The following is a 25,577-nucleotide window of genomic DNA, read 5'->3' as shown; positions in this document are numbered from 1 at the left end:
TTTCGTGGGTACAAGCACAGCCAGGTCCTGGTGAGTGACAACACAAGGTTTCCCCCCCCCCTCCAATGGTCAGATGCCTGAATTGCTTTAAAGGTCACATGAATGTGCTACGTGCCCTTGAGGCATCCCTGACTTTTTCAAACTTGAAAATTCCTGAGCCAATTGATTGCTCAGGAGCCAATGTATTGTTTTGTAAACTATATCCCCTTTCATTAAAAACCAAAAAAACCCCACACCAATTTTAGTCAATTGCAGCAATTGTCAAGATTAAGGGGAATAAGGGGTTAAATAATTGTCTTCTGAGCATACACGAACAACCACTGCCTTTGAACGCCCAGCTTAATGAATGCAGAGTGCGCAGGTGCAAAATTTGATGCATACATTTGTAATATCCTTGTCCTGAAGCTCTCCCTGGAATACATCTGGGCATTATGATCTGGGGAAATTGGTATTCTGAATTTGTCATTTTTGAACTTCATCAGGATCACCATGGGGAAGAACATCAGTAAAGAGGAAATTTGTGCTGCCCTTTTCTATACTTCGTAATTGTGGCATTAAGGCTTCAGGCCATTCATTCCATCAGCACTCAATCCACTTCATAAGGAAAGTTGCGCTCACCACTGCCATTGAACAGAAAGGAGAGTTGAAGGCAGAGTTGATAGAGAAATCATTTGATTTCATTCCTGATCACAGTAAGAAATGCTGAAGCTCATATGCCTCCGTCTCCACTGGCGCCGAGCACTCTCAGCCTTAATTAAAGTTAACGAAAGCTGAAAATGCTTGCCCTTTTTTGAAAACTGAGCAACAGCAAAGGTGTCCTGGCTGCTATTAAATATACTACGCTGGTGCCCTTCGGATGCTTTGGGTTACAGCTCCCATCAACCCCAGCTTGTATTTTCAATAGTCAAGGATGATGGGAGTTGTAGTCCAACAATATTTAGAGGGTGCTAAGTTTGGGGTGGCTATTCTTTGTATGAAAACCATAGGCATATCCACCTCACAAGGCTGATTAAGTTTATTTGAAGGTAATAGTTTAACTTCTGTAGTGTTAGAAGGAACCAACAGCTTTATGAGTCAGTTAATTCAACGACAGTAGAAATACAAAAAACAAAACAAAACAAAATATCAGTAGCATAAATTGAGACAACTGATAAAATTAAAACAACATAAGAGCAAGGAGGCTGTTTTGGTAAGAATCTGCTCTGATCAAGGATACATGTTCCAAGAAGCTACAAACACTCCTCATGGTCATACTGAGGCTTGAATGAGATGTCCTTTGAAATGTTGCACCAGCACACCAGCCTTTTAAAGGAATCTGGAAAGACCCATGCAATCAGCTCCACTTATATAATTGTGGGCCTTTATATCGGGGGGTGGGGGGGTGGGAGAGACAAGCTTTGGCCTCCCAGGTGCTGCTGGACCACAACTCCCATTGTCCCTGACCACCAGCGACAACTAGCTGGGAATGGTGGATATTGAGAGTCCAACAACTTCGGGAAGGTGGGGGACATTGCTTAGCCATGCCTTCTTTATATGCTCAGAAGTGCCTGGCACTGCCCAAGAGTTTGAAGAAACCAATAAATATTAAGATTTATAAATGGACAGTGTGGTCTGTTAGGTTTAGTCCTCTACACAGCTCTCTCCCAAACCAGAGCTCTGGCTGCCCTGTGGGAAACCTGACCTGATCTAGTCTCAAATAAATTTGGGGTGGGGCTGATGTTTAACTGGGTTTTGAAAAACCCTATATGGTCAGGAGTAGGGTGTGGGAAGGTGGCACTGCATCTCCCCACCCCCCTCACCACACTGCAGAGAGTAGGAGGGTTCAGTCTTGTTTGGTGTTGCCTGCAGGAAACATGCTGACAAAGCAGACCACAGCAGGTTCATCTCTCTTTCTCTCTCCCCAAAAGTCCTGGGGTTAAGTCTCCTCTTTCAGCCTTTGCAGACTTGGCCAACTCCTTTTCAATCTTGCTGGGATCTGCCTTCCCAACACATTTCCTGAAGGCATCACATGGTGAAGAAGACCCCTGCAGCTAGCCTTCTCAGTGACTGATCCCAGAGTTTGGAACTCCCATCCCAGGCATAGGCAAACTCGGCCCTTCAGTGTAGAGACACTGTGAGGAAATGGGTGGTTTTAAACAATGGCAGAGAGCCAGTGTGGTGTAATGGTTAGACTGTTGGATGGACTATGACCTGGGATACTAGGGTTCAAATCTCTGCTCAAGTTCATTGGGTGTTCATGGGCCATTTACCATACAGTGGTACCTCGGGTTACATATGCTTCAGGTTACATACGCTTCAGGTTACAGACTCCTCTAACCCAGAAATAGTACCTTGGGTTAAGAACTTTGCTTCAGGATGAGAACAGAAATCGTGCTCCAGCGGCGCGGTGGCAGCAGGAGGCCCCATTAGCTAAAGTGGTACCTCAGGTTAAGAACAGTTTCAGGTTAAGAACGGACCTCCGGAACGAATTAAATACTTAACCCGATGTATCACTGTATCTTAGCCTAGCCTACCTCACAGTGGTGTTGTGATGATGGAATGGGGAGAAGAACCATGAATGCCACCTTGCGCTCCTTGGAAGGTAAAGGTGGTATATAAATACAACAAATAAATAAATAAAATTTAAGTGGAGCAAGCAAGCACAGAGGGGGAAATGGTGGCTTTAAACAGCAGCAGAGGTTTGAGTAAAGCAGAGTTGGAGAGACACTGAAAGGAAAATAGTAGCAGTTTTAAACAATGGCAGAGGTTTGAGTAGAGTGAGCAGGATGAACTCTTGAGGCAGACAAAGTGCTGATTTAAAATAAGGATTGAGGGTGAGAAGAGAGTTGGGAAAGGCTCTGTTGTGTTAGCTTTTTGGTGTTAGCTTTTGTATTGTACTCATCTCTGGCATTTCTTCTTGTTACCCTCAGTGTTTCTCTCTTCTGAATCCATTCAGATCTCTCCTGTTGTTTTAATCACCACCTTCTGACTCTCCATGAATCTCCTTTCTCACCACCATGCCACAGCTGCTGCTGCTGTGAAACCTGCCTTCTCTTTTGCTCCCCTAGCTCACCCTGCAAACCCAGGATTGTGATGAGGCGTTACAAATCCTCCAACAGGGGGCTATGAGATGGCACCCTTACATCTTCATTATATGTAAGACTAGCGCTATGGAATCTGCCCATGGAAAAACCCCTCCACCAACATGGTTATCATGTTTAATGGATATTATTATTATTAATAATTAATTATTTATACCTCGCCTGTCTAGTTGGGTTTCCCCAGCCACTCTGGGCGGCTTCCAACAGAATATTAATAAAAAGGCAATAAAACATCAAACATTAAAAACTTCCCTAAATCTGAAGGGCTGCCTTCAGATGTCTTCTAAACATCAAATAGTTATTTCTTTGACATCTGATGGGAGGGTGTTCCACAGGGTGGGTGCCACTACTGAGAAGGCCCTCTGCCTGGTTCCCTGTAACCTCACTTCTCGCAATGAGGGAACCGCCAGAAGGTCCTCGGAGCTGGATCTCAGTGTCTGGGCTGAACGATGCTCCTTCAGGTATACTGGCCTGAGGCCATTTAGGCTTTAAAGGTCAGCACCAACACTTTGAATTGTGCTCAGAAACGTACTGGGAGCCAATGTAGGTCTTTCAGGACCAGTGTTATATGGTCTCAGTGGCCACTCCCAGTCACTAGTCTAGCTGCCGCATTCTGGATTAGTTGTTAAAGAAGTGCCTAGCTATACAGAAAACAATATAGGACAAAAGTTGTTACTGGATACTGCCTGACTTAATTTTATTTATTTATTCAACTTACCTGTTATCCAATAACAATAATTCTCTGGGAAATGCACAAAAAACAATTGAAGCAATTTTAAAACTCCAAAACCCACACAAGTAAAATTCTATACAGCAGCAGTAATGTTAAAAACAATCATTTTAAATCAGAGAAGAAATCTAAAAATCATGGCAAACAGCAATTAACCTAAGGCATAGGAAGTTCCACAGAACTAACTAACCATGTGAAAACACAGTGTGGAGAATTGCTGTGTATATGGCTGTCTGTTGACGTTTTGTGCTTTGAAACATATTTCTATGGCAATGTCAGAGCACAACTGTCAAAGTCCAAGGCCTTGTGCTGTTCATATGTTGCAAGACTGCTTAGTGGTGGCTTCTTGGTGACAGGTTCTGAAACAGGAGAAAGAGGCAATCACTTTTAATATTGATAGACAGGGTCGGGATCAGTAAATTTTGATTGGTCTGGGGAGCAGAAAAGACTCTGATTAGCTGTATATTCAAGCCAGTGAAGAACAGGCAGTTAACTGTCAGTTGGGAGATAACTGTCAGTTGGAAAACAAAGTTGGGGAAGTCAGTTGACGAGGGAGGTGTGAGGCAGAGGCCAGAGAAAGATGAGGTGAAAGTGGAAAGATGAGGCCCGAATATTAAGCTGTTTATTCCCAGTGTGCAAACAATACTTTGCTGGTAAAGATCTGAAAAAAGGAAGCAGGTGGCTGAGTTAGACTAGGAGGCTGCCCAGTGCAAATGTCTTACCACAACCAGATTTTTAAAATTGGCCAAACTGTACAAGCAGCCGGAAGTCCACCTAGAGAAGCAATGGGATCACAAGCAGACTGTCCTTAGTAGCTGCAATGGGTTGTAAGTTAATTCAGCTGTGGTTTAGAGAATTTGGCTTGAGGTAAAAGCTGTTTAGCTGTGGGAGGCAGTGGAAGACAGGAGTGCCTGGAGTGCTCTGGTCCATGGGGTCACGAAGAGTTGGACACGACTAAATGGCTAAACAACAACAAAAAGCTGTTTAGAGGCTGGTGTCGGCAACATTGTCTCTCAGTCTGTAGAAACTGCCATAAAGTGCATGCAAGACACCAGTTTAAATATCAGTGTTGCCTTAAATACACAAAACCCTTTAATAAACAATATTCTCAACAGGTCATACTATATCCAGTGCTGGTGTCCACCTTATGCTTAAGCCTATGAGGAGGATTTTAAAAGGAACGAGCAACTGTGGAAAAGGGTCACCTTGAGGAACTGAATTATTGTGGCAGGGAGTTCCATGGAACCCAAAATATAAAAATTAGAAAGCACGAATACCCAAACTTTATAAAAAGAAAGATAGTTTTCCTGTACATGGTGGGACTCGTCTCTCCCCCCTGATAATGCCAGAGATTTTAAAAGTGGGCCTTAAAAGATCAGTGAAACTGAAGAAACTCTTCTCAGGTACTAAAAGGGGGTGCCAGGCAAAACAGTCTGGAGGGAGCGTTCCATAAATGGGGGTCACTTCTTAAAAAAGCCTTTTGTCTTGTGGCCACCCATTTTATCTCAGCTTGTGAGAATCTTCTGTTGGTGATCTCAGGGTTCAAGTAGATTCGCCATGTTCCCAAGTTGTAAAAAAATCTTTAAAGGTCGGAATCAGCACCTTGAATTGGACAAGAAACATTGCAGGAGCCAATGAAGATGAAAAAATGCTGGCATAATATTATAGTGGTACCTCAGGTTAAGTACTTAATTCGTTCCGGAGGTCCGTACTTAACCTGAAACTGTTCTTAACCTGAAGCACCACTTTAGCTAATGGGGCCTCCTGCTGCTGCCGCGCCGCCGGAGCACGATTTCTGTTCTCATCCTGAAGCAAAGTTCTTCACCTGAAACACTATTTCTGGGTTAGCGGGGTCTGTAACCTGAAGCGTATGTAACCCCAGGTACCACTGTACTGGAGTGTCTAGTTCCACTTAGTACTCTTGAAGCCACATTCTATGCCAAATGAATTTTCTGGACCATTTTTAAAGATAGTCCCCACCTACAATGCTTTGCAACAAACTAACTGTAAAAAGTCTCCACTGTTCTTACATCATTTTACAGGTGCTTCTGGCCTATGATGAAAGCGGATTATGCGTTCTCCCTCTGCATCTCTGCTGCTTTGTTCACTGTCTCTCAACTATGCTTCTAGAGCAAAAGCACCAATTTGCACCACCAATCAAATGTGTTCCCTGAAAGGAAAGGCGCCAATGAGAAAGAACAGTTGCTTCCATTTTGATCCTGATCTCTGTGGAGCAATAATGGAGTAAATAAAATATGTTTCCCCACTCAGAGAAAAAGAGTTGTAAAGTAGAAAGCCAAAGTAAATATACTATACAGGGACAAATAAAAGGTGTCTGTGAGAAACAATTAATTGGCATGTTATTAGCACATGGGGATTTTAGTTCCAAATCTCTTCTTCATGTTTATATAGTCATTCTGATGCTAAACCTCACCTTCAAAAATCACGCCCAGAAGAGCTTAGATGCTAAATGTTACCTTCCATAATGACCAGCCTGGCTGGATGAGGCTCTCCAAATTGATATGCTGCAGAGGTTCACTTCATGGCGATCAGGAGAAGGGCCTTTTCTGTAGCTGCCCCCTTCCTGTGGAACCACTTCCCCCCATGAATTGAGGCAAACATATCCATTAAGGCAACAGTGCTTGCTGAGGCCTTTGCTGACCATTAATCCATGTTGCAGTCTTTAAATTACCTGTTGTTGACCTAGCGGTTACCTGCCATTGACTAGGTTTCAAGTTTGTGGGTGGAATATGACGTTGTGCTATTATAAATGTTCTGTATGCACAAGCATATCAGCTTGCCAGGTGGAATTATCTCCCCTTCCCCCTGTCCATGTGCTGTTCTGGGGATTCTCTCTCCCAAACCAATTTCGGGGGGGGGGGGCGGCACATTAGGCATGTGGAGGGAGGAAAATGGGGGGAAAGACCAATTGCAAAAGTTCTTGTGAATCTTGCTGATAGGGCTCATTAGTTGAACCCTGCCCGCTCTATTTTTCTTTTGGGAGACCACTATATGAAAGGTCAGTATTGTATATAAATATTTTTATAAATATAAAACTGACTGCATATTGGTTAACCCATGTTAAAGAGGTGCAAAGAGTTACATTCGGGGGAACATTGATTCAAGTCTTACTGAGACAGGAATTTGCTAAGAGGTCTCGGGCAATCCATTATCTCAGAGTTTATTTATTATGTATTTATTTATTAAAGGTCTACACCGCCCTTCATCCAAGGGTCACAGGGTGGTTTACAATATAGAAGCACAAAAATACATAATAAACAAAAACAATAGTGCCCCACCAGTTTAAAGGGCCATAGGTTGTTTAATTAGCTGATGCCTGGGAGGAGAGGAATGTTTTCACCTGGTGCCTAAATAGATGCAATGAAGGTGCCAGGCAAGCCTCCCTGTGGAGAGCATTCCGCAAATTGGGAGCCACCACAGAAAAGGCCAGTTCTCATGTTGCCACCCTCTGGACCTCTCAAGCACATGATGAAGGGTCTCAGATGATGATTTCAGGGTCTGTGTTGGTTCATATGTGGAGAGGTGATCCTTGAGGTTCCAGTTCTTCATCCATAAAATGGGAATAAAGACACCTATATCAGGATTATTGTGAGGAAGAAAGAAGTTATATACCAGCCTGTCAAGTAGAAGTGTTGAAATAATACAAAGAGGCAGGTCAGGTTTAGGTTACACAATTGTGGTTAATGTCAGGATACACCCTGGGGCCCAGGCAGCCCCCGGGATGAGATGAAACCTCTCTGGGCGTCCTCCTGGTGTCGCGCAGTTCTGGGATGTCCATAAATCATCAGTCCCGGCATGCTCCAGCGACACGCAGCAAATGTCTACGTGCACACTCAGTAGAGATCAGCAGAAACGAAGTGGAGAATTGTGTGCTCATTGTAAGCTTTTATTCAGCAATATTTACAGGACAGACGGTCAGGGCATTCTCTCACTTCAGCTCTGAGTGAGAACAGAAAGTAAAAAGTACACAAACACAGAAAGCGGAAGAGACAAGGCTAACTTCCGTTCTCAGGCTTTTCCAAGCCTAGAAAATAAACACAGGCAAGTGATGTAACAATCACACACACAGCAACGGAGGACTGATATACTAACAGTTCTATCACATGGAGAGTGATTGAGCTTTTATAAAGGTATGTCATGAGATGTGCCAGATTCTGCAACATATGAACTGTATTGTAGCATAATGAAAGTGTCCGCAATACAATTTGAGGAAAGAAAAGGGAATTACCTAGGATGGTGATTAATTAGAACATCAGCAGTGATAAATATTTATCAATTTTATTCACTGAGTTTCTAAAATCCAATTAAAGCCAAAACCCTGTTGATATTTTGTTCATCACCTTTTCTGTGGCTTTCAACTGCGTAACTTCAGAAATATTAACACAAATGTGACTGCATGGATATAGGTAATCTTCAATTCTAGAGGATTAGACCTTTTCTGAAGTATAAGAGCCCTTCAAATGCTGTGGCAACTTAGGAAAGCTTCAAAGTCACACATTTTCTAAATAGAAAGTAGGTACAGCAATGATTACTATATATAAGGGGTCCAGAGTGGCAATTGCAAACACATACACATTGCATATATGTATGGCTTTTCTGCCTGTAAATATGGTCTCTGTTCACTGGGAAGTGCCGTCCTATGAGCACACATGCACACAGTAAAACACACAAATTTGTGTGGGTGGGTGGATGACTGTTACACATGTTTCTTTATGTGCTTAGCAGAAAGTTCTTAACAGCCCAACTGGCCCTCATAGCCATATACCAGCCATGTATGTTGTCTTGTCAGTGGGACTGATAAACCGCCCATTTTTGCTACCTGGCTGGAACTGCAAAACCAGGGGTTTATCAAGAACAAGCCACATGGCTGGTAGGCAGATTTCAGCTCATATAACTCAAATTTATAACTTCTGAGTTGTCTTTCTTGCTCTTATAGCTTTAGAATGGAATTGTCATCAAGCGGAACCTTCTTTACAGTCTCGGTTTACCACTTGCGTACTTTATGAAGTATCTCCTGCTCTCCGATGTTTTTACTGATTCTTTTAGTAGGTCCTAAGGGTGGAATAACCGGGAATTTGCCAGGGTTTTAATACTGGAAAAGGACTCACCCCTCTGATAGTCCTTCACATCTTACTTTCCACAGATTCTCTAAGCAAGTCAGAAGGATATCAAGAGACCTCTCAGTTTGCACACTCCACCTTTTCCACATGGGGGTCTATTGGGCTAACCTATCTGAGGAACTCCCAAATCCTGGTTCTTGAACTGTCCTTTAGGGTGAGGAAAGAAATATGGCACTTTCTGCCGCCTCTATCAAATCTCTTGACATGGAAGATGCAGCCTGTTCATACTATGTCTGCTTGGGTTATGCTTTTATTTAGGATTAAGAAGAAAGGAGAGATATTCTATTGTGGTCCTCCATGCCAACATTTTAAAAGTCACTTATTTCCTTTTACTTTATTATTAAAAATGAAATTCCATGAAATGTATCTGCAACAATATTTTATAGCTCTATAACTATCCTGACAGTTTCCACAACCTCACCTATAATGCTATATTGGAATTTCCTTTTGCATATAAGCTTTACTATAGACCAGCCATTTTCATCCCCATATAATATTAGAGGTAGGTTGCAATTATCCTCCAGATTCTTTCTAATTTATGATGAATTACCTGTAGTTGGTCTGTCCAGTGAGCACATGTCAGTTCAACATCCACCAGTAAAGCATCTTTACATAGGTCTGGGGGAGACCCCTGCCTGAAACCCTGCAGAGTTGCTGCCAGTCAGTGTAGACAGTACTGAACTAGATAGACCAATGGTCTGGACTTGGTATATGGCAGCTTCCTATGAAACAGTTCACTCCTATGCAAAGTTAAGCACATCTAAGCTCATTGTTTTCAATGAGCTTTGGCATGTCTAACTGCCTAGGGCTGTAAAGGTTCCTGATCTCAAATTATCTCAGCACTGGACTAGCTAGCTTGCTTTAACCTGTTTGAAGAGAATATCCATGGCAACCTGTGTGATGTCATAAGTCTTTGTGCTGGAAACACCAAAGAAGGGCCTTGTCGAGTACACAGGCAACTGAAACAGGTGATGTCAATAAGCTGCCAATAGTTAAACTAAGGAAGGAATATTGCAGGTGAGCTAGATGGACCAGTGGTCTGGCTTAATATAAGTCATGTCCTATGCACCTATGGAACTTCAGCATAAGGACTTGCCAATTTACTTTAATGAAGGGAGAAGCTCCTGTCTCTCCATTCTGTGGCTACAAACGAGGAAGCCCTTGCAGACATAAGCATTTATTGTGTGCACTGGAACCCAGTAAATGGAAATAACTGTGGGACTGTGATGACTGATTCAATTACCTGTTGGTAACCAAAGGGAACATGTTGTTTGTATAAACACACAGGAAGCCTGCTGCTTGGGTTTACTTTTGTCCACAGATGTATTGCTATACCATGATTTAGCTAATATTAAAAATACACACATAGCAAAGTCTTAAAGAGGTCACAGATCAATTATGCCTCAATCTGCTTTCTTCTGAACTAAGTCAGGATGGGCAGGTAACCTGGATATGAGATAGAAATCTATACTAGGGGCTTAGGTTCCTATAGCGAACTAATGCAACAACATACTGCAGAGCCATTTACAATATCTCTGTGATGCAGCCGAGCCAGCATATAATGTGGAGTAAATGTTGTTTAGTAAAAGAATGAACACTGATAAATGTCTGGCCATTAAGGTCAGCCCATGGAGAATGAAACAAGAAACTGCTGTGAAGAGGGAAATAGAGGCGAGGGAGGAGGGAAAAGTTTAAAATTCAGCACCATGGACAGTAGCACTCACATTTTGGTATAATGGAGTTTGCACAAAGCTTAATTTTCAGTCTTACATGCTGAAGCACCATAATACAACAGTTATTTTAAGCCTCTTGGAGCTTTTCTAAACTCTTTGTGTGCCGAGTGCTTGCCACACGCCCACCTGTTTTCAATGATTTGGGCGGGGGGGGGGGGTAGAGAAATGGAAAGAATTCTTTGCAAGAGCACTCAACAAAATGACAGGTTTAATAATCTGCACTTAGATAGCACTTTTCATCCAAGGGTCTCGGAGATCTTTATAAATATTCATGCACTTTATACATATTTTCAGCCAATGTACCCTCCCTTTCCTCCATCCCAAACAAGTAAATATAGCCCGATTCCCCTTTTGCAGATCTGGAAAGGCAGACTCGAAATCCAGGGAAAGCAAAATTTAAAGGGCAACCCTCTGTATATCTACTGAGAAGTATGTCCCATTGAGTTCAGTGGGACACTTGCTCACAGGCAAATGTGTATAGGATTGCATCCTCAGAGTGACAAAGCAATTCTTCTGGAGTCACAAAAAAGGGTCAGCTATAAACAGAAACAGAAATAGGGTGAGAGATAAGAAAATAGACTTTTTCTTTTTACCAGTAGTTGGCAATCATTGGGACATAGGGTCATGTAGTGTGTAATATTGTGGCTTTTGTGTAATGTCAGCAATAAATGCACAGTTTTATCAGTAACTCTTTATAGCAGACTTTAATGTGCAGCTTTGAAATCTTGTAGTTCTAGGTTGCATAGGAAGCTGCTATATACAGGGTCAGATTATTTGTTCATCTAGCTCGGCATCTACTCTGACTGGCAGTGGCTCTACCAGGTTTCAGGCAGAGGTCTTTCTCATTTCTGCTCCCTGATCCTTTTAAACTGCATATATCATGGACTGAACTGGGCATGTTTTGCATGCAAAGTGTGTGCTCTGCCACTAAGCTGCCTTTCCCCATAGCTTCATTGCCTTCCAGTCTCTTTCCCAGCTCAATTCAAAGTGCTTTTCATTATTTTTAAATCCCTAAACAGCTTATAGCCAGGATACTTAAAGGACCATCACCTCCTACATTAGCCTGCTGGTCCACGCAATGAGCTAGGAGACCCTAATATATGCATTGCTGTCATCTGATGTTTCGGAGTTGGGAACACATGAAAGGGTATTCTCTGTTGTTGCACCCTTCCCTGGGGGATCCTTGGTGATTTATGTTTCATCAGGTCATTGACCTGATTGATAATTGACCCTGGCTCCTTTATGCACTGACTGATCCATTTATCTGTTATGCTTATGTTTTCTAAGAGGGCACTGCATAAGCGGTAAGACTGTCACACAATTAAATAGTTGGTTAAACACATTAGTCAAATTGATCAACAGATTAAACGTGTACAAATCTGCATGTGCATAAGTCCCATGATTTGTAAATAAAATGCTTTCTGAATCAATCTACTCAGAAGTAAGCTCAACTGATTTCAATGGGACTACAGGGTAATCTGCAGAACTGCAAGTATGCAAGTGCTCAGAGTGTTGCCTTCCCCTGGTGGTCAGACAGAATAATCACCAACTTTTCTCCTTTCCAGGCTGACTCCTCTACAAGCAAGACAAGGACCAGCAATGGCAGTTGCACACACAAAAGCTCTAAGCCTCCATGCCTGCAACTAAGTCATACTCCCAGTTCTGTCAAGCAACTGAGGAGTGGGCGGAAGAGAGAGGGAAATGGAAGATACCAAGATGAGAGTGGGGGAAATGGAAAAGGCTTCTTCTAAGAAGATATATCTAATTAATTTGGAGAGATTTGTAATCATTTCGAACAAGCAAAAGTAATCATTTAGACCAGATGTTTTGGACTGCAACTCCCATTAGCTCCAACCAGGATGTCTCTGCTCGCTGGGGATGATAGGAATTGTAGTCCAAGACATTTGGAGAGCATCAGGATGGCAAAGCCATTTGATCAATTGATTAAACATCACAGCCCTAATGATAATTTATCCCTTTCCTTTGCTGGTAATATTGTGATTAGGATATATCAATTCAGCACTAAGAAAAACCTGTTTAGACATGCACTCACTGCCTTGTTGACTTAATCCTAGAAATTCCTAAGAACAGATTATTATTAATTAGAAGTTATTGACAGCCTCTTTATTCCAAATGGTATCTTTAAATTAAGCCAGTTTCAGAATACCTAACTCACTGGGCTATATTTTCTATCTCCTTCAGTATCAGGATAAATTCCCAAGGGAGAAATATAATTGTTTCTTGCAATGAACAGGGTAGGAAAGGACGGCACTCAGAGACAGTGGCACTGTTTAATCAGATACAATAGACTTCTAACTTACTATGGAAAAGGTGCACAGCCTTGCACAATTCACTATCTCTAAAACCTTAGTTCCCCATCTGGAAAATGAGAGTAAAAGTGACCTGCATTACTATTTTGTTATAAAGTCAAGCAGGCCATAAGCCACTGGGAAATTGTTCTGCACAAGTCCCCTTCCAAAAACATTGTACGGTGACATTGTGCAGCTCCTATTTATTTCAATGAAATTTGCACAGAGGAGTCCCTGGTGGATTGTGCCCACGGGGTGTGTGTGTTATGCACATTGAAAAGTGTCATGGGCCTGGAAAAGATGTGAAAGCCACATAAATGCATCCTCGGGGCAAAATGGCAGAACAACGAAAGCTTTGATGGATTTATGCTGTGAAACAAACTCTTTAACATTCACTGTTCTTCACAAAAGCTACCCTTCAACGTGGACTTTGTCTCTGCTGCCTTGCCTAAGGCAGGCTGCCCAGCTTTTATCCATTGATGTTCATTGCAGAATCTCAACCCCTTTAAGAAGTGGCAGCGAGCTTGTAAATCCTGCCATCCGATGAGCTGTGCTGTTGCAGTGTGTCAACTCAATGTGTGGAAGGGAAAACAGATGTGCTAAGTAGAGGGTGGGTTTTCTCTCTCCTTGTTTACTGTGTGGTTTATCTCCTCTTCAGTCTTCCTCTTTCTGTTTAAATATTTGATGTCATTTTGTTTATTTCTGTGACAAATGATTTGGGGTTTCATTTCCAGAAACAGAAAAGTGTCAGCAATGCCAGCATTGCTGGGGCATCTGTTCCTTGCTATTAATTAGTCCCTTTCCCTGCTTGCTTGCCTCCTAAAAACAGAGATGCCTACGTCATGTAACTGTCATTTATTTGTAGCAGCAGATCCATTTCCTTGAGACTGTCTCTCTGGCTGCTTTTCAGTGCCTACTTCTGTCCAGTCTCAGTGAAAAGTTTGTGGAATTTGAAGCCACAAGATGTGATGGTGGTCACAAGCTTAAAAATGCACTTCGATAGATGCACAGAGGATAACCAAGCAATCTGCTGGTTGGGAATCTGAAGGCCCTGGGCTTCATCCCAGTCCACCAACAATAGTTCTGTAGCACCCAAACCATTGGAACATAGGAAGCTGCAGTGTACTGAGTGAGAATATTGGTCCACCTAACTCAGTGTCATTTTGTAGCAGCTCTCCAGTATTTCAGACAGGGACTCCCTCCCTGGCTTATGGATATTGAACCTGGGACTTTCTCAAAGCAAAGTAGATGCTCTATCACTTAAGTACAGCCCTTACCCAATTGTTTTTGGGAGGACACAAAAAGCATGTTAGGGGTTGTGATTATGTCCCTACTTCATTCCTTCCCACTGGAATTAATTAGAGGGAAATTACTTACACAAGGGCAGGCTCGTGGCATGTTTTGGGTGACGTCATGGAATGCAGAGCAGGTAGGATTTGATGTAGATGCGCTCCTCCCCTGTGCCATCCATGCCCACTCACAATGCTTCCCTATTTTCAGGGATTTGCAGGGTGGCCTAGCTGGCAGAGCCTTTGTGTAGCATACAGAGTCAATTCTACAGGTGGAATGGGTTTGAACTCCAAAAGTTCTCTGCCTCATCCTAACACCCTTCACTTGATTGAGCACTGAATGTAGGATTGCACCCTAAGGCCATCAATGACTACTAGCCATAATATAGAGCCTCCAGGTTTGGGTGAGGTATAGCCATCAATACAGCTTGCAACAGGAGAAGAAGGCAATTGTCTTCATGTCCAGCTTGTGAACTTTCTAGATGAATCTGACTGGCCAGTATCAGAAACAGGGTGCTGGATTAAATGGACCTTTAGTCCACCCTAGCAGGGTTCTTCTTATGTACAAATGAAAGTCATTACTGTAACTGGCTTTAAATAAGGCTGGAGCAGTGTTTTTTCAAAGGTTGATTTCTTGTTAATGATTAAAGTAATTACCTCAGTTTATGAACACTTCTAGGGCTTTCAGCTGGCAAGTGGTCATCATCTTGAAGATAATAAAACCCAATTTGTTTGCTTATTAAAAGCATTTATATCCTGTCTTTCCATTCCCAAAAGGGCTCTCCAGGCAACTAACAACCACCTTAAAATATACCATAAAATTAAAAAAAAGAAATCCAAAACAGTAGCATTAATACCAAATTATCAGCAACAGGCAAAATGTAAACAATTTAATATAAAATTATCCAGACTAATGCATGTCTGAGTAGCAGCATCTGTCCTCTAAAGCAGGGGTGGCAAACCATTTTACACTCAAGGGCTGAATTCCCTTCTGGAAAGCCTTCCAAAGGCCACACACCACAGGCAATAGTGAGAGTAATGAATGTAAATTTACCTTTGTGCAGTAGGGTAGTTTCTATCCACACGTACAAACCCCTTTCTCCTCATCCAGACAAGTAAGAGGCATTAACAGAGTTCAATGACACATTCTAGCCAGGCAAGAACACTTTGGGTTCCCTACCCCTACTCTAAAGACATCGAGAGAGAACATTAACTAGGCTTCCTGTGGCAAGGAACTGCATAGCTACCTGAAGTATTTCAGATGGTGAAACACAAAGCAGGGCTTCCACTAAGCCACTGACCTAAGCGGTCAGGTCAACTTAAAGTTATCAGCACCAGCATTTATTGACATCAGACAAGAATTCCATTCTATGGCCACATTGACACCACACCTTTAAAGCACTATGCTGCCACTTTAAGCAGTTGTGGCTTCCCCCAAAATAGTTCTGGGAGCTGTAGTTTATTAAGGGTGCTGAGAATAGTTAGGAGATACATTTTCCCTAAAAACCCTAATTCAGGATTGGGGAGCTTGGGTGTCACGGGACACCCAGTGTCACTGGACTACAACTCCCATAACCCCTAGCTATTGGCCATGGTGGCTGGAGTTTATGGGAGTTGTAGTCAAAAATGTCTGGCAGGCCATGTGTTCTCCAACCCTGCACAAAACAGACTGGGTTCTGGTTATGTTAAGGACAATTTTTTCTTATATGAAACTGCCTGACAACCCTGTCCTGCCATTTCTCTGCCCTTCTCAGCATGTAAGCACAAGAGACAGAGCCCTTTCTGCTATGACGCCCAAACAATGGAATAGTTTCCCCAAACAGGTACACCTAGCCCTGCCTTCCTCTTCTTTACAGACAGTGTGTTGCCTCAGCGAGCTCCTTAGAAATGCTGCCATGTCTGAATCTGCTGTAATTTATTATTTTATGTTGTTTTTACGGTGCTTGGACTGTGCATATTGTAACATACCTTGGGTATATTGTGTGCAGAAAGGTGAGATCCAAATCACTGGAAGGAAGGAACAATGGGTGGAGGCAAGGCAGTAGGACAGAGCTAGGTGAGAATCAGTATTACATCTTGTGTAAATGTCCCCCATTTCCCACCCTGGCCTTCAAGACCTTATTCGGCATCCAAACATGCAACCCAAATGTATTTTGTGGACCTTTTGCTTAAGGGGATTATAAAAATACCACTCAGGCCTTTTCAAGTGAGGCATCCTCTACTAACCAAGTGTGAGTTTCTTAGCTCTTTGTGGGGTATGGTAGGAACTATGCTACAAGCAAGCATTAGTCATATGGGATCCCTTCCTACTCTACCTACAGAGCAGATTTTACTGAGGGCTAGTAAAGACAATTGCACGTAAAGAAAAAGAACAAACCTTCTGGCATTAACAGCTGCAGAACTGAGTCAGTGGAATCACACAGAAACACCCTTTTTTAAAAAAAACAAACCACACAGTCCCACACTGTTATATAAGTTGCTGAAGGCTGCAAATGTTAACCAGAAAGTTGAGGGGCTCTAGGATATTACATTAAAATTCAAACTTTTATACTCGTGAGGACAAAGTATCTGATTAGGAGATGCCCATGTAGAAGATTCATTAATGACTAAGGGATTCATTTTACTAGGGTTCATCCACACTTCCACTTGTGCCCTGCCTAGAAAGCACTGGTCCGAGAGGCTTTCCTCTTGATGCACATTTTCTAGGCCTGAGTCCGAGTGGTTTTCCCTTTGCCCCACTCCTTTCCAAAGGAAAATCCATTCTTTAGTGATAGATCATAACAAATGGCCATCTGGGAGGAACCCAAATTGCTGCTTGCTCCAGTTAAGTGCTAAAGAGTGGTTTTCCCCAGAGGAGGACGTGGATGTCGCTGTGGTCTCAACCACTGAGCCGCTTGGGTTTGCCGATCAGAAAGTCGGCAGTTTAAATCCGCACAATGGGGTGACCTCTGTCCCAGCTTCTGATAACCTTGCTGTTTGAAAGCATACCAGTGCAGTGCAAGTAGATAAATAGGTACCGCTGAGGCGGGAAGGTAAACGGTGTTTCCGTGTACTCTGGCACTCATTACCTTGTTCCGTTGCACCAGTAGCAGCTTAGTCATGCTGGCCACATGACCCGGAAAGCTGTGGATAAATGCCAGTTCCCTCGGCCTGAAAAGTGAGATGAGTGCCGAACCCCATAGTTGCCTTTGACTGGACTTTACCGTCCAGCAGTCCTTTCCTTTTCCCTTTTCCCTTTCCCCAGGGGGGGGGGAAGCAGCAGAACAAGAGGAATAAGCACCTACTCTTAATAGCAGACTTGGAGAAGAGCAAGGCCAGAATAGATGATGGAGACCACATGGTTACTAACATACAAGCTATGTGTAATGTAGTCAGTGCCAGCCTTAGCCATTTTGCTGCCTGAGGAAAAGGACAAGACAATGTTCTCCCATTCCACAGAGGAGGCAGTATGTCTCTGAATACCAGTTGCTGGAAATCACAGTGAGAAGACTGCTTAGGTCTTGACTTTGGGCTCCCCATAGGCTGCTGGGAGAACAGAATGCTGGGCTAGGCGAGCCACTGGCCTGATCCAGAAAGGCTGCTCTTACATTCATATACGATTGCACTATATGTGACTATGTGGGCAAATGAGATCAAGAACAGTGAGAGCAAAGAGGAAGGGAAGATGTACAAAGAGGCCAAGTTCCAAAGAGTATCAAAGGAATACAGATATTTAGCAATATTACCATATTGCATGTGTTGCTGGGATGGGGCAGTAAATTGTTCGGCTGCACCATACATGCATTTCAAAGCAAATAATGTTTACACAAGATTCAAAGGCAATGAGACCAAGGACAAAATGAAGGCAAAGGAGGAGGGAAATAATTTTGAGAAGATCAAAGGAACACAATTGTGTCCATCAGAAATTGCAAGACTTAATAAAAATCGGGGATACGTTTGAACACAATATTAGGTCAGTTGTTTTGGCTCAACTTTATAAAAAAACTCATTATTTACTAGGTAAAGATTCATAGCATAAGTGGCTTAAATCTGCCATAAAGGCCATTGCAAGCTGATTTAGGGTGATATTCATTGCTAGTCTTACTTAGATCCCCTGAAATAAGTGGACATGGGCAAATTTAGGTTCATTAATTTCAGTGAGTCTACTCTGAGTAGGACTTAGTTGAATATCACCCATAATATTCCATGTCTGTGGATTTTATGCAAATTTAATAAAGTGTTTTGTTTAACAATGAAGATATCCGGATGCTAACTTCATCCACCCAGTTGGCAGATGGAAAACATAGCAAAGGAAATTTAAACTGGGCTGATTATTCAAAAAACTATCCTTTATGGATGGATGCATTTGTCAGTGTCAGTTTCTCTCGGTTTCTCATTTTTTCAGTCTTAAGTTTTTCCTCTCCTCCAATTTTTGCACACTTCGTTTTTTAAAACATGAAAATTCATGTGGGTGGCATGCAACTAAGCTTTCCTCAAAATAGATCCATCAATGGACATGATTAGGTTCATGAGATTAATTTCAGTGGGTCTACGCTGAGTAAAACTTAGTTGAAGGCTACCTTGTGCTTTTTTTTGTGTGCATTGCTCATTTTTTTGGTATGCATTTTTGCCAGTAATTTCCCTCTAATAAAATGCATCCCTATATGTTATTTTCATCAATGTGCAAAACTTTACATGCACTTTCCCCAGATATATAAGTTGTCATAGGTATGCTCTGACTGAAGAAGTGCACTGCAAAATTCAGAGAAGTGTGAATTTCAAAGGAGGGCGGTGTTCCGATTTGCATATTGGGTCAGGAAGTGTGAACTTGGTAGGTTTGCATTAAAATGCACACTGAACAAATGTATCCCCCCCCCATCTCTAAAACCCATCAGATTCAGCAGGTGACTGTGGAATAGCTCAAGAGGAAAGCCAGATTGTTTAGGGATTTAAAACGGATTCCGCAGCACTGCAGGAAGGAGCTCTGCATGACCATGTAGAACATGGACAAAACCTGAGGAGACAGATCTCCATTTAAGAAAACATGAATGAGGGGCCAGTTGCTCTTTCCTCTGATGCCACTGGTATTAAGGATAGTAAGGCAACTATAGGACCAAACTATATCTGGTTGTTTGTTTGTTTTTTAATTTAAGTGCTCTTCAAACATTTTTCTTTGATGGTTTCAGCTCTTCTGACTGTTCCACCATTTGGCAGGCTCACACTGACTGCTTTACAGATGCTGCAGTGACATTGTCCACGAATGCTTTGTAGACTCTATGGAAACATATCACTAGCCCTCAGCAATGGCAGCCATCAGCCAATCAGATTGTTATTGGAGCCCAATGTTCTCAGCCTTGAGGAGCATCTATTTATTGGACTGTTCCATCTGAGTGAAAGGAGGGGAACACATGTTTCATATTAATCTTCATTTCAACTAAGTTGTTTTAGCTCATGCTTTATTATGGCACTTTGTAACAATGCATCAGTAACAGCAGCCCCGGGGCAGTGCTTGCGTGCAGCAGGCTGAGTGTCTAAACTGCTCTCGAGACAGTCTCTAATCACACACAATGAGGCACTCCCTGGTGCACCATATGAATTTATAATAGCAATTTATATGATGCCCTGAAGCATGATTTGTATTTGGTCTGGGATGCTGGGGTTGGTTTGGGAGGGGAACTGCTTACATTGTCCTCTCTTTCACCACATTTATATGGTGCCTTTAAAGCACAGGGGGCAAAAACCTAAACATACACTCCTGCATTAGTTGGAATTTCGGTCAAGTCTTTTATTTCTAGTGTGTAAGCACCAAACTGGACAAAAAGCTATTTACACAATTAGCAATTGCAAGTAACAGATCTTTAAAAGATAAATGGCAGGTGTGGGGGATGGATCTGGACTGGTATCCTGAAGTGATTGGGGGCTTAATCCTTCCCCCTCCCTTGCTGCACTCCCAGTTCAAATCCAGTTTCCCAGCTCTCCTATTTGCGTTGGAGGAAAAGCTCCCATCTATGCCAATGGGAGCTTATCTTCCAATGGAAATAGCAAGTCCTGGGCAGCCTGATTCAGATCAAGAGCACAGTAGGGCTTAAAGGGGTAAAGCCTTCCCTACTCTGGAATGGTTGCCCTGCACCTACTATTTATAAAGCCATTCTTTTACAATTAGTATTCTTTTAAAATTGGTATCTTCCTAATTTGGCCTTAGGGACATAGGAAGTTGCCCAGGGCTGGCCCACACTTGAGGTGAGGTGAGACAACTGCCTCCTAAGAGAATTAAGATAATTTCAGCAGGTGTAGCTTGGCCTGGGAAGACAAACAAAGTAAACTTTCCATTAGCCTGCACAGGGCTTGCTATGTTTAGGCTAGTTAACAGTGAAATTGTAACTTCAGTAGCTGCTTGAACTTCAGGGCCCAGCGGGGCCCCGGAAGCAACTTTAGTGCAATTGCTTTAAAATATTGGGACTAGTAGATCCAATTTGAGTCACATTGATTTGAATCAAATTGATTAATTTTTAGTTGTATATATTTCAACAATCCCGAAGTTTGAGTCAGTAGCACAGGTGTTATAAAAGTGTGTTGATCCATCATGAAACAATCCCATTGAAGAAGAGAACAGTGGTTGTCCAGACATTGTTGCTGGTTGCGAAGGGGCCCCTATGACAGTTCAGTCTTCAGGGCCCCAGAAATGTAGGTCTGCCACTGGGGAGAGGAGACACCAACTTGTCCTCAGGCAGAAACATGTCCTTGACTGACCCTCTAAAGGTCTTTATCCAAAGAGTGTCCTTTTTGAATGCTTGCAAAGGATGTCAGGATGACCAAGGGGGAAAGAGGACAGGGTTCCAGTGTCTTTGAAATTTGTACTCTTTTCAACTACAGTGGTACCTCGGGTTACATATGCTTCAGGTTACATACGCTTCAGGTTACAGACTCTGCTAACCCAGAAATAGTGCTTCAGGTTAAGAACTTTGCTTCAGGATGAGAACAGAAATCGTGCTCCTGCGGTGCAGCAGCAGCAGGAGGCCCCACTAGCTAAAGTGGTGCTTCAGGTTAAGAACAATTTCAGGCTAAGAACGGACCTCCAGAACAAATTAAGTACTTAACCAGAAGTACCACTGTAGTTTGTAATCCTTTTTGTAAGTACAGGTTATCTCACTGCATAGCTTTACCTGTTGCAATGTGCCCTTCTACACACAGTTACTATAGACACACAAATTCTTATCTCCTTTGCATCACTTCTCATCTAAAGAGTGTCATCTTTTAGAAAAAGCAACATCTGTTCCTTTTCTGCTTGCCATGCTGTTGTTGCGGGCACAGAGCCTCTGTCAGAGAAACTAAAAGCAGCCCTATCTGAAAGCTCAGCTTGCTTGGTTTCAACAGGTTCTCCAGAGATTTGGATTTACTATGGTACCACCAATTAATAAATGATCACTTTCACAGATGTAGTCCCCCCAATTATAATTCTGGGTGAAGCAGCCAGTGATTCCTACTATACAGCTGTTAAAAACCTGTGCACTCTGCCACATGAATTTAGGAATCTTATGTCTCCCAGCCTTGTTCTTTCCATACAATTCCACCACTACCGTCTCTGCTCCAGGCCTGGCCTGAGGCCTTATTGTCCCTCTGGCTTTCTCACACGTTAACCACCCTGCCGGCTTAAAATAGGATTGCCAGGCTCAATATTAGATAGAGCTGCTGGGTCTCCAATATTTCTATGAAAAGAGAACATTCCAGCTGACCAATCCTGGGAGAATCTAGGACTAATCAATCCTCATGCTAAAGAAGCTGCATCTTGCTACTAACTTCTGAGAGGTTGGTGAGAAAAGGAAGTAGGAATCTAACTTGTGGTCCTCTACAGTTTCAGAAGGATGTCTCTCTGGGAGGGTTTCTTTCTTACTGGCCAGATCTCCTGCCAAAAGCTTGCTCATTACTTTCTGACATTTTAGTAGTTCATCATAAAGTACTTGCCTACTGTGGCTTTGTGGTTTTCCCCTCTGAAGCTGAGTCATCCCTATGGGATAGTAGCCACTTTCCATCCCTTGCTAGAATTCTCTAGATCTTGTAGTCCCACAGCCTCCACCCTACCTCTGGGTAAACTGAGAAATCTCTGAACAGAAACAGAACAGAGAACTCTGCTCCATTTGTTGCTGGATTCCAGCTCCATCCCCATCCAATATGACAATGGCCACTGAAGACAGGAGCTGTAATCCAGCAACATCTGGAGCAGAGGCAGATTTAGGGCACCATGATGGGTTCTCCTGCACAGGGTGCCAATCCGAGGGGGTGCCTTCCCGCCTCCTTTCCAAAGCCTACTTAGCATTTGCCCAGCTAGGACCCTGCCAGAGCCCTTGCACCTCCTTCCCAAAGCCCAGCACCTCACTTACCTCGCTTGGGAAGGCAGTGCAAGGGATCTGGGGGCATCAAATTTTGGCCTTGCACAGGGTGCCATATTACCAAGGTCTGCCCCTGCCTGAAGGAGCATATGTTCCCCCAGGTTATCTTCTTGGTCTTCAGTCAAATATGGCCTGACTATGGAGAAAGGAGAAGGCAGGCAGGCACTCTTGGTTGTCTTTTCTTAAAGATGTCAAGTGCTTGGCAACTGAAACTGCCACACATATCTTGTGGTGCCTAAGGTATGTTGCATCCCATGGTGGCAATACTTTAATTTGAGGGTGGCCATAGCTAAGTGGAAGAGCATCTGCTTTCCATGCAGATTCAGTCTCCAGCATCCCCAGGTAGGGCTGGGAGAGACTCCTGCCTGAAACCCTGCAGAGCTGCTACCAGTCAATATAGACAGTTGCTGAGCTAGATGGACCAATGGTCTGGATTTGGTATGTGGCACCTTCCCATGTAGCAGTTCACTCCTGCACTGAGTTAAGCACAGCTAACTCATTTGTTTCAATGGACTTTGCCTCGTCTAACTGATCAGGGCTGTAAAGGTTCCTAGTCCCAAAGGATCTCACATAGCTCTGGGTTAACTAGCTTGCTTCAACCTGTTTGCCAGAGAATATCCATGGCAGCCTTCTGTGATGTCATAAGTCTTTGTGCTGCAAAGACCAAAGGATGGTCTTGCCAAGAACACAGGCAAGTGAAACAGGTGGTGTCGGTTAAGGAAGGGATATTGGAGGAAGCTGTCTTATCCCAAGTCAGACTATACATCCATTCAGCAAATACTATCTACTGGCAGTGGCTCTCCAGGGTCCCAGGTACAGGTATTTCACACCATCTGTACCTCCACCTTTTTTTAATGGAAGTTACCAGGGATTAGGTGGAGGAACTTCTGTGTACAATGTACATGCTGTATCACTCAGCTATGGCCCCAGCCCTCAGTTAATGGAGCATGAGAAGGGAATGTAACATTTTGAGGCTCCTACATAACTTCTCCTGAAGACCATCTGAAATACAGTTGGTCCACCTACTTGGCATCACCCGTGGCATTTTTCCATGAATGAACATTGATCACCTTTTAAACTGCTGAAATATACTCAGAGTCGCAAAGTGATTTCATGCTCTTTATTCAGCTCATAGTGGTGAGGAAGAATGAATGAATGTCCCCTCACAGTATCTGCTTTATATACATTATTTACACAATGGGCTGCACATGATTGGCTAATTCCGGAATTCTACTGTAAGCCAATCAGGTTGTGGATTCACTTCTATCTGGAGCAGGATTGGGTGGTTCCTGCCAACCAATCATACTGCTGCATTGTTCTAGGACCAATCAGACTGCTGCATTCTGAATCCTATTGTTCTAGGACTAATCAGACTGCTGCATTTTGGATCCTATTGTTCTAGGACCAATCAGACTGCTGCAGTTTGGATCCTATTCAACTCAGTACATAACACTGCAAAAATAGAAATCAATCCAGGCTTTAAAATCCAGCCAGCACTGAAGTTGTGGCTGGCATCTGTCTGTGTCAGGAGACAGTGGAGAACTGCTCCTTTGGGAGTGAAGTCGAACTGTTGGAGAGTTACAGCACCTGCTGTGGCTGTGGAGACTGATACGGGAGAGACATATTTTGTTGCAGCTGGGGCAGATGAAGGAGTCTGGTTGTGCTGCTGCAGATGTACATTGCATTTCTTCTATCTGCGTTCCTCCAAGTGGTCACTCATCTTCCGGTCACTGCTGTGGATACACAACCTGACTGATTGTCTCCAGGAGCTGCGGTCGTCTGCAAGGGATTCCCACAGGGTGGGGTTAATGTTGCCAGCCTTCATGTCATGTTTGCAGAAGTATGCCTGCCTCTTTAAGGAACTTCTAAAAGTGCTTGAAGAAGCAGCATGATATGGAGCTGAACAGAAGGATAATAGCGGCAGGAAAGTAGCCGGGGGGAGAAGAAAAGAGATATTAAGGGCCATTTAGAGACTTGTCATCTAATGCTTCTATTGCATCAAGAAAAGCTAAATCCTGCAACCTGTATAAGTTTTGCATTTCTTATAAATGCAGGTTGTTGTTTTTTTAAGTCCACCCCCCCCAGTCCTGCTGGGAGTGGTGGGGATAGATAGAACATTTTATGTAGGTATCTGTTTATTTAACCTTTATTTCCCACTTCTCTTCCAAAATGGAACTCAGGGCAATATACATATGGTTCCTAGGTGGTCACCAATCCAGTTACTGACCAGAGCCACATCTGCTTGGCTTCCACAAGGCATTGGTCTCACATGCCTCCAGTTCATATCCTGGGACATACAGGCAATCTTGCTGGGTGAAAGCGGTGCTTTTTTTTTCACCCCGAGAAAAATAGGTGCTGGAACTCACCATAAAGTTGTTACAGTAAGTCGCAGGGTGACTTGAGGCAGCCCTGAACAGCTCAAATAAGTGCGCCCCTGCCTTCCTCGTTCTCTTAGTTCTCTTAGATAACTAGGGCAGCTCAGAAGGGCCCTTGTGCAAACCTGCATGTGTGGAACAGTAGACACCTGGCTGGAAAGCTTAAAGCCCACTGCCACTACATGGGATATGGATTGAAGAAAAGGAAATACAAATTGCTCCTGCCTTATAGAACTTTGCTCTAAGATGCCCTGAAGTGGCTCTGTTACTAATATAGGCCCTGCATCCCCTGAACTTAGGAGCTCTTAAGCATAAAATCACATTACAGGTAAAAACACATACTAAATCTGCACCCTGTAAAACTCATGTGAGCTGGTGTTGAGAGCAGCAGATCTCTTTCTATGATGTACTGTGTCTCCCAAACTCAGAGATGCTGCGCCAAAACAGGGTCAAGTTAAATGGCTTGAATTCACAGCCGCCTACTGTGATGTCATGAGCACATGATCAAAAGTCCATTGTAAGCACAAGTAAGGGATTATGACAGGCACATATGT

The 25,577-nt window shown here is 43.1% G+C and overlaps 2 long non-coding RNA genes across 3 annotated transcripts; one reads left to right on the top strand and one right to left on the bottom strand.

The window, feature by feature from the left end:
* Positions 1–9,558: 9,558 nt before the first annotated feature.
* On the top strand, positions 9,559–20,024 carry LOC309538740. Of its 2 annotated transcripts, none has more exons than XR_014222313.1 (4): positions 9,559–9,919; positions 12,250–13,603; positions 16,037–16,105; positions 19,448–20,024. It is a non-coding gene; the product is annotated as an uncharacterized lncRNA (long non-coding RNA). The 2 variants fall into 2 exon arrangements; XR_014222314.1 differs by having other exon boundaries at positions 9,559–9,968.
* On the bottom strand, positions 19,385–23,731 carry LOC309538905. Its single transcript, XR_014222483.1, has 3 exons — positions 23,098–23,731; positions 22,098–22,362; positions 19,385–19,647 (listed from the first exon to the last, which is right to left on the bottom strand). It is a non-coding gene; the product is annotated as an uncharacterized lncRNA (long non-coding RNA).
* Positions 23,732–25,577: the final 1,846 nt, after the last annotated feature.

This window comes from Podarcis vaucheri (genome assembly GCF_965113315.1).
Source record: "Podarcis vaucheri genome assembly, chromosome: 1".
NCBI lineage: Eukaryota > Metazoa > Chordata > Lepidosauria > Squamata > Lacertidae > Podarcis > Podarcis vaucheri.
The sequence above is the reverse complement of the archived record's forward strand: the minus strand, read 5'-3'. Positions and strand labels throughout refer to the sequence as shown.